The 13,479-nt window shown below is 49.9% G+C and overlaps 1 protein-coding gene across 1 annotated transcript in view; it reads left to right on the forward strand.

Annotated features, from left to right (window-relative positions):
* Window positions 1-13,479, forward strand: part of PPM1E (protein phosphatase, Mg2+/Mn2+ dependent 1E) — a 725,707-nt gene that overhangs the window by 459,956 nt on the left and 252,272 nt on the right. The gene's annotated exons all lie outside the window — the stretch shown is intronic.

The raw sequence follows: 13,479 nt of genomic DNA on the forward strand, positions 1-13,479 counted from the left end.
ATCTACTGGAAGAATGGCCTCCTGTATATGTAGCATAAGGTTGATGAGCCTGGGGCACATTGTGTGTTGGTGGACACCCAGTGCTACAGGGCCTTCCTACTGGGGCAGGTTCTTGATGTACCCCTGGCAGAACATCTGAGCCAAAACAAGATCTTTGCGTGGCTTGTCCACCTACTTTTATTGGTCATTGGTGAGAGTGGCCTCAGATGCATTCTGCAGGTCCTGCCCTACCTGCCAGACTAGTGGAAAGTCCAGGTGAAAGCAAAAGGCTCCCCTGGTTCCCCTACCTGTCGTTGGCAACCCCTTTGAAAGAGGGCATTGACATTGTTGGGCCCCTGTTCCCAAAGACTGCCATAAGAAACAGATTGATCTTGGTGGACCATGCCCATAGGTACCCAGAGGACATACCTCTGAGGACTGGGACTGCACCTGCAGTTGCCAGGACCCTGAGAGGAATTGTTACCCGGGTGGGGTTCCCCAAAGAAGTAGTGTCGGACAGCAGTACCAATTTCGTGTCAGCCTACATGAGTCCGTGTGGGATGAGTGAGGAGTAATTTACACGATCTCCACATCCTATCTCGCCCAGACTAATGGGCTTGTTGAGACATTCAACAAAGCCCTTAAAGGCATGATTATGGACCGTTCAGAGCCCATGAGGCGGAAGTGGGACATCACCTTGCCATGCCTTCTTTTTGCCTACAGGGAGGTGCCCCAAAAAAGAGTTGGGGTCAGTCCCTTTGAACCTCCTATATGGCTACTGAAATTGTGACATTGAGTCATGCAATTCATTGAGGTGATTTGGGAATAAATTATGCTTTTGTAGGGATCACTATTTGGTGTAACAACAGTGACAGCCAGTACCAAAGTGGAGGAGCCCAAGATGCTGGAGCTAGGTGTGATTGAGCACTCCAACAACCTTGGGTCCAGCTCAGTGGTGCTAATATCCAAAGCCACCCCAGGACTCTGGTAATGTGTGGACTAAAGAGGGCCCAACTCAATCACCAGGAAGATGCACACCCCATCCCGAGCTGATGAGCTCATGGATAGGTTGGGAGCTGCCATGTTCCTAAACGCATTTGATTTGACATTTGGGACCTGGTAGGTTGCCTTAACCAAGGGACCTAAGTAAAGATCTGCATCCTCCACCTCAGAGGCCCACTTCCAGTTTAGGGTGATGTCCTTTGGAGTAAAGAATGAACCTGCCACCCTCCAAAGGATCGTCACCAGGGTCATGGCAGGGATGCATCCTTTCAGTGTCACCTACATGAATGACGTTGCAGTTTTACGGTCCTGCTAGGAGGACTACCTGTTCCACCTCCAGAAGGTGCTGCAGGCCCGACTAACAAGGCAATGAAGGCCAGATAGGGCAGGGATCTATGGCCTGCTTGGGCCACAATGCATACTCCTCTAAGCCAAGATTCAGACTATCCAGGTTTGGAACCATCCTAAGACCCAGACTGAGGGGAGGGCCCTCCTAGGCCTCACTCGATATTTGAAGGAGGTTTGTCAAGTGCTGCAGCACCATTGTTGCCCCCTTGACTGAGCCGACTTCTAAGCTGATTTCTAGAAAACAAACCCAAGAAGCTGATTGTGGCCTTCCAAACAGACTTTGACACAAGGCCATGTGTACAGCACCATTGTGCAGGGCCCCTGACTTCTTCAAGGGATTTAAGGGCATATTTACAAGCCCCTTGTGCCACACTAGCGTAATTTCTTTTATTCTAATGTGGCGTTAAGGATTCCATTTCCCTGTGCCATATTTACAATGTACGCAGTGCATGCATTTTGCCACTTTGTAACCCCTTGCACCGCATTAAGCCTGCGCCAGGTATAATGTATGCAAGGGGGGTGTTCCCACGCAGGGAGGCCTGAAAAAATGCACAGTGAAATTTACAGCATTTCACTGCGCCATGTTTTCCGTCATTTTTAACACCTGCCCAAAACAGGCATTAAAATTATGCACCTAGAGTAACCTATGAGCATCCCTGTGCTTTGCTGCAGTAGCTTAAACCTTTTTGATGAAAGTGCAGCAAAGTGCCACAGTACCATCAAAAATGTTGGCGCTATTGTGCTAACGACATCCATGGTACGCCGTATTATCAATACGGCATAACCATGCTGTTGTTAAATGGTGGTAGGGGGACGCAGGAAAAGTGACGCATCGGGACCTTCACGCCACTTTCTTCTAAATCTGCCCCTTATTGTCCGGAAGGGTACCTCAGAGCACGGCACAAGGGCTGTTCTCTCACAGCTAACTGAAGAGGGCCTAGACCAACCTGTAACCTTCCCTAGCAGGAGGAACAGAGGTAGAATGCAATTGAGAGGGAAGCTGAGACGGTACTTATGTGGAACTCACTTCAGACATACCAGAGATCCTTCAGATCCCAAACAGTTGTGGTGGTCCATCTCCCTACAGGGAATAGACTTTATGGTGGAACACCTTCTTGGGACTGACCACTCCAGTGCTGATGGTCTTTCCAGGTTCTATTGCCTTAGTGAGGAGAAGTGCTATAAGGGTGGGTATTTCTTGCTACTTTCAGCTGGCAAGGACACAAGTTAGACCTGATGTCCTTGGTATGGTATTGCCCCAAAGTGTTTGGCTTCATCCCTCCTATTTTTGTAATTTACGGAAATTACGGAAGCGGTCCGGCGCAGCAGCAAAGTCCGCGGAGGGGCTGCACTCGGCTGGGCCGTCTGAGTGGCCTAGGCCGCGTGGGCAGCGCTGGTCGGCAGAGGCCAGGACTTCGGCCGGCACGCGGCCGTGCGGGACCCAGATTAGCAGAGGAGGTGCAGAGCGCCCGGCTGCAGGAACGAGAGGACCCGGGCCGGCAGTGCGCAAGTGAGAAGAGCCACGCCGGCTTGGGAGCCAGCGAGCAGCGGCACGGATCGGGCCGCGGAGGTAACGGGATGGGTGCAGGGTCGGATTTTGGCAGTTGCAGTGCACGCCCCGGGCCCCCGGCCCTTTAAAGCAACAAAGGTCCTGATTGGGGACTCCCATGGGCCCTGATACGGCTAGGTAGGATAGCTGTGGCCCCCGCCCTTCTTGCAAGATTTGCTGCCTGGGGATCGAGTGAACAGGTGCGCAGTGCTGCAGGGGGCGGCTACTTGACAGTGTTGATCGGGCTGTTGTGAGGCACAGCTCTTGAGTGCTAAAGAGGGGCTGCCTCCCCACGAGAGCTGGAGAAGGAATTCCCCCGCAGGTGGCGGAGGGCAATGGCATCCTCCAAGTCGAAGAGGGATCAGTCGGTCCGGGAAATGCTGACCAGATCCCATCCGCCGCAGGGCAAACACGCTGACGCCCCTACCCAGGCACAGGGGCTTACAAACAAAGGAGATGTGGAGGACGACAGGGCGGTGCCAGTTACAAGAGGATTCCTCACCTCCTTATTCAACTCCCTGAAGACAGATCTCCTGGACTTGCGGAGGGATCTTTCCCAGGAGATGCGCGAGTTGCATGCTGATCTCACCTTGCTGGGGGAAAGAGTGTCAGGTATTGAGGACAATGAGATATCCAGAGGAGACAAAGTCGAACAAATACAACAAGAGATCATTTGTTTGCGCGACCAGCAGGAGCAACTGCGGATCGCGACTGAAGATCTGGAAAATTGCTCCCGGCGCCATAACATACGAATTAGAGGGGCCCCAAATGGGGCTGAAGGGGACGACATCAGAGAGTATTCTACGGCTTTGTTCCGCTTCCTCCTGGGCCCGGGAGAGTACACAGGAGATCATGCTGGATCGGGTCCACAGAATAGGCCGACCGTGGGGGACGGGGTTGCGCCCTCCCGACATCCTAGCGTGTATACACAACTTTAAGACCAAAGAAGATATTCTCCAAAAGGCACGTAACCTTCCTCAGATTCACTTTAGGGGGCATACCTTGCTTCTCTACTAAGACCTCTCTCTACTTACACTGCAGAGGCGTATGGAGTTCAAGCCCATCACGGATCACCTCCGGGCTAACTCCACATCTTACAGCTGGGGTCACCCCTTCCGACTCATATTTCGCTGGGGCAACCAGACGCGACGGGTGAATTCACCTCAAGAGGACCGGCGGATCCTAAATTTGTAGGAGGATGATGCCAGGGACAGGGTACCTGGGGGGGGGGCCCAGAGAGACGTACTGGATGGCGGCAAAAGAAACGGAGGCGACGACCGTCACGGCCATCGTCTGCAGAGAGAGCTCTTGAGCGACAATCTGTTCTGAACAGCATTGCTACCGGCGCCAGCCCATAGTCGTCGCTTGTTGCCGGCCGCTGGCAGAGGGATACGTGGGCCGCCCGGAGACCTCGGATGTGATGGGCACTGATGTGGGGCCTGGGCGGCGGGGCCGCAGGACATCGCGCTCAGACTCTATGAGACACCCCTGAGCTTTGTTCGAAGCCTCGATTCTTCTGGACTTCCTATAGAGGACTTGATCATTGTTTGATGCACCCCTGTGGTGCCGTTATGCTAGTAAAAGTATGCTCCCCTCACAAGAAATGCCACCAGGCACATATGCCTGTCAGCTCCTACATAAAAACGCCATACGTGGCTGCCCCCGGGACCAAGTTACTTACAGCACACGGATGCCATAGCCCTCTACCTTACACTCACACACTGGACACTTCAGTGCCTGAGCCTCAATGTCCGAGGCCGCAATAATCCCTCGAAACGGTTGGCGATCCTCTCCTTCCTTGAGCGGTCAGAGAGCCATATATGCTTATTAGAAGAGGCACACTTGCTGGCCAAAGACACATACCGAATGCGCTTCAAATGGTTCCCTCAACAATACTGGTCTTCAGCTTCCACAAAACACAGAGGGGTGGCGATTTTTGTTTCTAAAACGTTCCCTGGGGAATTCTTCGCCAAGGTTCATGAGATAAAGGGTAGATACTTAGCTTACAGGGTGCAGATAGATTCATTCCATTTTACAATAGCAAATATTTATGCGCCCAATACACAACAAGAGGCATTCATGACGCAGGCTCTTTCTTCAACGCTATCCACCCCCGACACCGCTATTCTCGTGGGAGGTGACTTAAACCTTGTTATGGACAACGAACTGGATCAGTCAGGGCAACGACACTGGCAGACGGGGGCTATTACTTCAGCAGGTCTACAATGTCTCGCAGACTGTAACTTAGAGGATAACTGGCAGAAGGCTCATCCGAACCTTCGCGATTACACATTTTACTCGGCTGCCACAAAGACTTATACACGCATAGATTATTTTCTGGCTTCTTCGGAGTTCCGAGCCTGTGTTCAGGAGGTCAAAATAGAGCTCGTGCTCTGGCGGACCATGCCCCTATAACTTTGACGGCCCAACCTATTCTTAACTGCACTCGGGGTCCTTGCTGGAGTTTTCAGGACACGCTCCTGCAGACACAGAGTGTAGCAGACGTGTTGAGACACACGATCACAGACTATTTTAGCCGAAATGATAATGGCATACCGCCTTATTGGGACTCTGGGAAACCCTCAAAGCAGTATTACGCAGAGAGGTGATTTCTCTCTCGCCCATGGAAAACAAGGCCTGAAGAGAACAGAGAGCGTCACTAGAGCAGAAGGTGGCTGCACTGGAGCGCTCCCACAAGCAGACGGGAGCCCCAAGAGTCTGGAGGGAATTGGAGAATACCCGCCTCCAACTGAAGTGATTAGACTGGTATTGGGCCGAATACGCTGTAGCACGGCTCAAGCATAAATATTACATTGGGGGCAATCGATGCGGGAAACTTCTTGTCCACAAGCTACGGGCGCAACATCATGCTAGCACCATCACGATGGTGCACTCCTCCTCTCGGGGAGAGGCGCGCACTGACATGCAAATAGCAGAAGTGTTCTCTGAATTTTACAGAGAGTTATAAGCAGCAGATACCACTATTACCCTTGATCCCTCTGCATACCTCACTGATTGCACAATTACTCCACTCTTGGAGAGCGATGCAGCTCTCCTCGACAAACCAGTCCAGATAGAGGAAGTGATCTCAGCCATTTCTCGCCTCAAGACACTCCTCCTTACTATTGATGCTGTGAAGGCGTTTGATAGAGTGCACTGGCCCTATCTCTTCCAGGTGTTGGAGCACTTTGGGGTTGGACCAATCCTTCTGAAGTGGATAAAATGTTTTCTCAAGAACCTATGGTGGTGGTTTGAGTCAATGGCACACTGTCTTCGCCATACGAGACAGGGCTGTCCGCTTTCTCCGATCCTATTCGCTCTTTACATGGAACCTCTGGCACAGAGATTGCAGGCCAATTCCCTAATAACGGGCATTAAATTTGGGGGTGACTACCACCTTATTAGCCTCTATGCAGACGATGTGATCCTTTCTCTGTCAGAACCCATGGTCTCACTTCCGGCGCTTACTGACGCATTACACACATTCGGTTCATCTTCAGGTTTCAAAGTGAATGCACAAAAATCGCAAATCCTGAACTTGTTGGTCCCTCCTGCGCACGAGGCGGAATTACGCTCTAAATACCGCTTTGTTTGGACATCTGCGCATGTCCCGTACCTAGGCATTGATATAGCAACGATGACCACAAAAACGGCCCACAGGAATTACGCTGCCCTCTCCAATGCTGTAATAAAGGACTTGGAGGTTTGGGGTAAACATAAACTCTCCTGGTTAGGTAGAATTGCTGCAATAAAAATGACAATCCTACCGCGCATACTGTACCTATTCCAAACACTTCCCCTTGCCCCGCCACCTAGAACCATAGCTACACTTCAGTCGGCGTTACTAAAATTCAAATGGGCCTGGACACCTGCACGCATTTTGCGTCCCACACTGTATCTTCCTAAAATAGAGGGGGGCTGATGGTCCTGTGCCTCTTGAAATACTATCAGGTGTCTCAGTTGCACTTTTTGCTGGAGGGGAGTCGCCCGCTCACTGAGAAACACTGGTGTTCCATGGACTAAGCTATCACGGGGTCTCATATATGGAAGGAGCCCTGGCTGCAGCGTAGACACAGATCTGCGGGATTATACTCTTCCCCTATCACTAACACAACCTTCTGGGTCTGGGTCTGGGTCTGGGACTCAGTGGCGATCAGAAACGGTCTAATGACCTTTCCCTCCCCTATGACTCCGATTTGCGCAAATCCCGAATTTGCCCCCGGCTTGAAATCCAAGGGCTTTCAGCGATGGCATGAGGGGGGGATGCAAGTGAGTGTGGAGCTTATTCAACACGGACAGCATTATACCCTTCGACCGCCAAAAGGAAGCATATGGGCTCACAGAGGCAGATAGGTTGACATATTACCAGGTTAGACACTGGGTGCTCCAGCCAACGGTCAAGCCCCTAGTAGCGAGAACACTCACAGCTTTCGAGAAGTGGTTATTGATCAAAAAAGATGACAAGCGGCTGATTTCCGAGATCTATCAGCACCTCCAAACTGCCACGTCACTTCCTAAAACTAAGGGTCAAAATAGGTGGGAGGCCCAGTTGTGGAGGGACCTGACGGAAGAGGAATGGGAAGGAATCCACTACAGGGCACACCACACAGCTCACAACATATGTGGTGCTGAAACAGCCTATAAAATAGCAACACATTGGTACTATACCCCGGCGAGAATACACACCTGGGATCCCACTAAAACAGCTCTGCTGGAGGGGGTGCGGAAGTACGGGCACACTCCTACACTTGCTATGGCACTGTCCCAAGCTGAAACGATACTGGAGTAGCATCCTAGATGAAATTGATAGAGTATTCCACACAGAACTTCCCTGATTCCCTACTTACACTATCCTAGGCTTACCGAACCCTCTCACCTTCCCCCTACGATCCTTACGAGGATGGCAGATAGCCCTAGCCCTCAACGCGGCTCACCAGACGATACTAGTTCTGTGGGGCACGGACAAGATTCCGAGCTACACATCATGGCTCCATAGACTATGGTTCATTTTAGCGATGGAGAAGCTATTGCTGGCAGCGGAAAGGCGAGCAGACGAAGTTGTCACACTATGGGAACCCTTTATAAAGATTTTGGCCCTCATTCTGACCTTGGCGGTCTTTTCGCAAGACCGCCGAGTTACCGCCGCGGTGAAGACCGCCGACCGCGGCGGTATGCCGCTGTGCGCATTCTGACCGCTGGGAGCGTACCGCCGGAAAACCGCCAGCAGCCACACTGGCGGTCGGCGGGAAAGTGGAGACTGGTCAACCTCCACCGCCACGCCAGCAGAACACCGCCCACAGAATTACGACCCACATTTCTGTGTGGCGGTCTTCTGTTGGCGGTCTTCTGTTGGCGGTCACCTCCCCATGGCTCCTGTCACCTCCCGGAGGACCAACGTACAAGGTAAGTTGATCGTCCGTGAGGGGAGGGGGTGGGGGAGTGTTGTGTGATGTGTGCGTGCATGGGGGTGTGCGTGGGAGTGTGTAGAGGGGGTGTGTGAGTGCGTGCATGCGGGCGGGGAGTGCTGCTGTGCCTATGGGCAATGTGTGTAGTTCGGCGGGTGCGCATGTCGGCATGTATGTGTGCGGGTATGTGTCCCCGTTGTGTATGTGTGTGTGTAGGGGGTGTGTATATGTGCATGTAGGGGGGTGTGTGCATGTCGGGGTGCGTGTATGTGCATGTCGGGGTGGGGGTGGGGAGGGGGTTCGTACCACCTCTGGTGGGTGGCAGGGGGGTGGAGGGTGTGGGGGGAGGACTCGGGGGGGCAGTGGGGGGTGGGGGAGACCCCTATCAGTGCCAGGGAAGGAATTCCCTGGCCCCGATAGTGCCTACCGCCATGGTTCGCATGGCGGTTCCCGACTGCCAGAAACCGCGGCGGTAAGCAGGGTCATGATACCGTTGGCGGTCTTGGGTCGACCGCCGGACCGGAGTGCGCAGACTCCAGCCCGTCGGTCATGACCGCCGTGGCTGTCGGAGTGGGGAAGTGGCGGTCGGTCGCGGCGGTGACCGCCGCGGTCAGAATGCCATTTTTAATACCGCCGGTCTGTTCGCGGTCCGACCGCCGTCTCTCCGCCGACCGCCAAGGTCAGAATGAGGGCCTTTGTCTGCTAAATTCAATGAACTTACTTGCCCTACATATCTAAAGACCTTGCGCCAGCTGAAAGACAAATGATGACTGCGAGCGCAGTCAGAATCATCTGCCTGGCTTCAAGGTCCTGGAGGAAATTGAACAGCTACCTTGGATGTCTGTGGGGGTGGTAGACAGAGGGAAGCTTGATGTAACGGCAGAGGGGAGCTACTTCATTTCTACCAGTTGTTTTGTTGACTGTTGACTGTTGACTGTTTGGTAATACTGCATATGGGACACTGGCTATAACAGCACTCTCTGACGAAATCCTCATTAAATTGTCTGGTGGGGGAGTGTTATCAACACTGCCGGCCTGTACGGTAGTAGGCATTTAGCTGTGTACCGCTTTTCTCTTTCCTTTTTTACTCAAAATATCAATAAACAGATTTGATCCATAAAACGTGTCACAGGCCTGCTGCTGCGTCCTGTAGTGCAGTTTTTAAACCACCATTTCGACCCGGCAAAATAAATGTTTTGTTAGGCCTAAACCTTCCTTTTTATTACATATGTCACCCTTATGGTAGGCCCAAAAGACCCATAGGGCATGGTGCATTGTATTGAAAAAGTAAGACAGGTGGATTTAATTCCTAAATTCGTTTTTCACAACTGCAAAGCCTATTTCTCCCATTGGATAATACTGTGCTACTTTATTACATTTAATAAGTGCTAATTTATGATCGGGAGCACGTAACAAAATCCTATTTGAACTCAAATGAATTGTAATTTAAATGCACTTAAATGGTAATTTCAGATTTTACGTCGCAATTCTGGATGTGCCACTTTTAGAAAGTTTGCATTTTCTTGCCCTAACTATTTGTGCCTGCGAACAGTGTCCTGGGTCACATGACTGTTAATGGCCCTGCTGTTGGTGTTTGTGTATTGCTACCAGACATTGCCACAAAGGGGACTAGGAATAGGCAGGGTGTCAGGGGTGTTGGGGACAGAGCTGTTCTCTGCCCCTCTTACAGTTCAAAAAGGCTTGCCTCGAGCACACAAAAAGAACAATGACACTATTCTTTTGTCACCCTAGACTTCTTGGAGCCTTGACAGGGGAAAAGAAGAACTTTCTAGAATCAGATGTGGGGGTAGACCATGAGGTGCCCCTACTTCAAAGGCTGGCACCAGGTATAACTATTAGATCCTCAGAATACTGCTAGTTGGCTGGGATATTGTGCGAGCTACAGGGACACAATATGTCTCAGAAACCTTAAGCACTACACCTGGCCTCTGCTGGAGTGAGTCCTAAACCCCCAGGTCCTGGATTGTTGCAAGTGGTGTCAGAGATGCTGCTTCTCCCTAACCCTAAACATTGTGACTTAGATAATATTTCACCAAAAAAGTGACCTGGAGGCCGGGTCCTACCTGGCAGATGCTGCGGTGTATCGCCGGTCGGCCTGACTTTACGTTAGCTTCTGCTACATTCTTCTCAGCAGCTGCAGACCTTGTTCCACTAGACCAGGAAGGGGGGTTGGGAGCACACTGCCTCACATCCCAGCACAGGTCACCCCTTTGCATCCTGGTAAATGCAGTTCACAGTTAGCGCTTACATGAAAATTATCTGTAGTTTTTCACCAAAGTTGGTGCAGACATTGCTGTATATCTCTAGACACGTGTTTCTGGGTTTAGCCCTTCATCAATACAGAGTAGAGAACAAAGAAAATTCATCTGGGGTTGCTGTAAATGCTGCCAAAATCCTCTCAGGTCAAGTACCACTCACAGGCACACAGGTGCATCTCCAAAGCTCGTCAGCTCACTGACTCAAGGGAGCCTTTTAAATAGGAAGGGGGTTGGGAGCACACAGCCTCACATCCCAGCACAGGTCGGCCCTTTGCATCCTGGTAAATGCAGTTCACAGTTAGCGCTTACATGAAAATTATCTGTAGTTTTTCACCAACGTTGGTGCAGACATTGCTGTATATCTCTAGACATGTGTTTCTGGGTTTAGTCCTTCATCAGTAGAGAGTAGAGAACAAAGAAAATTAATCTGGGGTTGCTGTAAATGCTTCTAAAATCCCCTCAGGTCAAGTACCACTCACAGGCACACAGGTGCATCTCCAAAGCTTGTCAGCTCACTGGTTCAAGGGAGCCTTTTAAACAGAAAGAGGGGTAGGGATACTGCCATTGGCCAAAGTTACTTCTAACTGAAGCTCCACCACACCCAGATCAGGCAAGTGCTCTGCTTGTAAAGAAGCCCTAGAAATAGCGGAACACCTTTTATTCCCCTTATTTTAAAAGAGCAAACAATTAATTATTCCACTTTGTACAACCATGGGTGTTCGACACCACAATATAGTTCTTAGGATATGTACATACAACACTAGTCAATGTGTCATATTCTCAGTTGCAATGTTTTAGAATCAGTCTGGCCAATAAGAACTAATAGTTTATGTTAAACATATTTATAGAGCGCACAGTTACCCAAAGGTGTCCTTGTGCTAGCTCTAAGTCAACCGAGAAGGCTGACGCTTAATTCCTGAAAAGGCATGTGTTATGGTATTTCCTGAAATATAACAGACTGAAGGCAAATCTAGTATGGAAAGGTAATTGATTCCAAATTTTAGCAGCATTAATGAAAACGCTTCTTCTGCCCCAGTTAACTCTGTTGAATCTGGATACCACCAAAGTATTGGTGCCTGCACACCAGAGATTTCTTTTGGGCTTGTACAAGTTAAAATTTGCATTAAATATATAGGGCCTTGATCATGTAACGCTTTATAAGCAGTACAAAGTGTTTTGAACTTGATATGCTGTCTGATATCATTGCCGTGATCGCTGAGTTAAACTTTTGGATGCTGGTTAATAATCTTGCCGCAGCATTTTGTAATTTATTTAGATGTTGTTGCTGCATATTAAAATATAACCTGCTGCAGTAGTCAATTTTAAAAAGCACCATGGGGGGAGGGGCTATTGTTTTTTGCAAGTTCGAGGGGATGTATTTGATTTTTTTTTATCATTCTCAAAGCACCAAAGGTAGCTGAAGTAACAGTGTTTACTTGGTCCCTGAAAGTAAGATTGTTGTCCATTTGAATGTCTAGATTTCTGGTCCTGCGCACCGGAGTCAGAAGGGTACTCAAATCCTCTGGCCACCAAGTAGGCGACCAAAAGGAAGCATGATTTCCAAACAGGATGACTTCAGTCTTGTCAGAATTAAGTTTTAAACAATTATTTTCCATCCAGCTGCTGATGGCAAGTATACAGTCGTGAAATCTAGATCCTGTATTTTCAACCTGATTGGATAATGACACAACGATTTGTGTGTCATCCGCATAGGAAATAAGTGAAAAACCATAAGATCTTGTCAGTGGAGCCAATGAAGGTACGTAAACCTTAAACAGTGTGGGGCTCACTGAAGACCCCTGTGGGACTCCGCAAGGCAGGGAAAAAGGTTCAGGTACAAAGGAATCAAGGGCAACAGATTGAGTGCACTCAGAAAGAAAGGAACAGATCAAGGCTAAAGCTGTTCCATTAACTTTGATCCTGGCCAAAAGGTCAATCAAAACACTATGATTGACTGCCAAAAGCTGCTGATAGATCCAACAGCACCAGGGCAGCGTTTCCTTCAGTATCTACAGTGGCTCTGATTTCTTCTGAGGCTTTAATCAAAGCTGTTTCAGTACAGTGTCCACTTCTAAAGACATGTTGGGTTGAATCAGGAAGCTGATTATCCTAAATAAAAGTGGATAGTTGGGCCTTCATAGCTTTTTCTATAAGTTTAATCTGCAATGGAAGAAGTGAAAAAGGGTGAACGTTGTTAGGATCACTGAGACTCAGATTAGGTTTTTTTTTCAAGGGAAGGATGGACGCCATTTTCCATGCTTTAGGGAACTGACCTGATCTTAGTTTCTGATTAAATATTGCTCAGCATCCTCTTCCACATTTCCCCTCGATGTTATAAGGGCCAGATTTATACTTTTTGACACAAACCTGCGCTAACGCAGGTTTGTGTCAAAAAGTATTGCACCGACTTGCGCCATTCCAAGATGCCAGCCGGGCGCCATATTAATGGAATGGCGCAATACGGCACAAAGGGTGGGCTAGCGTCCAAAAAATTGACGCTAGCTGGGTTGGGGTGGCGGTATGGGAGATGGGTGTTTAGCACCAAAAATGGTGCTAGGCTGGTTGACTCTAACCAGATTATCATCATTTTATGACGCTAAACCTACCATGCCACATAACTCCTGTCTTATAAAAGGCAGGAGTCATGCCCACCACCCCAGTGGCCAGGTTAGGGGACAAGGGTCTCCTAGGCATGGCCATTGCACCCAGTGCCATGTATGGGGACCCATATCTGGGTCCCCTATTGCATAAAAAAAAGTTAAATACTTACCTGTCCCTCTGGTGTGGGTGGGGATGTCCATGAGGCGGGCACCTGTGGACTCATTCCATGGTGTTCCACCATGGAAATGAGCCCACAGGTCCCCTAACGCCTGCCCTGACCCAGGTGTTAAATAATGGCGCTAAGCAAGCTTAGCAC

This window comes from Pleurodeles waltl, chromosome 3_1 (genome assembly GCF_031143425.1).
Source record: "Pleurodeles waltl isolate 20211129_DDA chromosome 3_1, aPleWal1.hap1.20221129, whole genome shotgun sequence".
NCBI lineage: Eukaryota > Metazoa > Chordata > Amphibia > Caudata > Salamandridae > Pleurodeles > Pleurodeles waltl.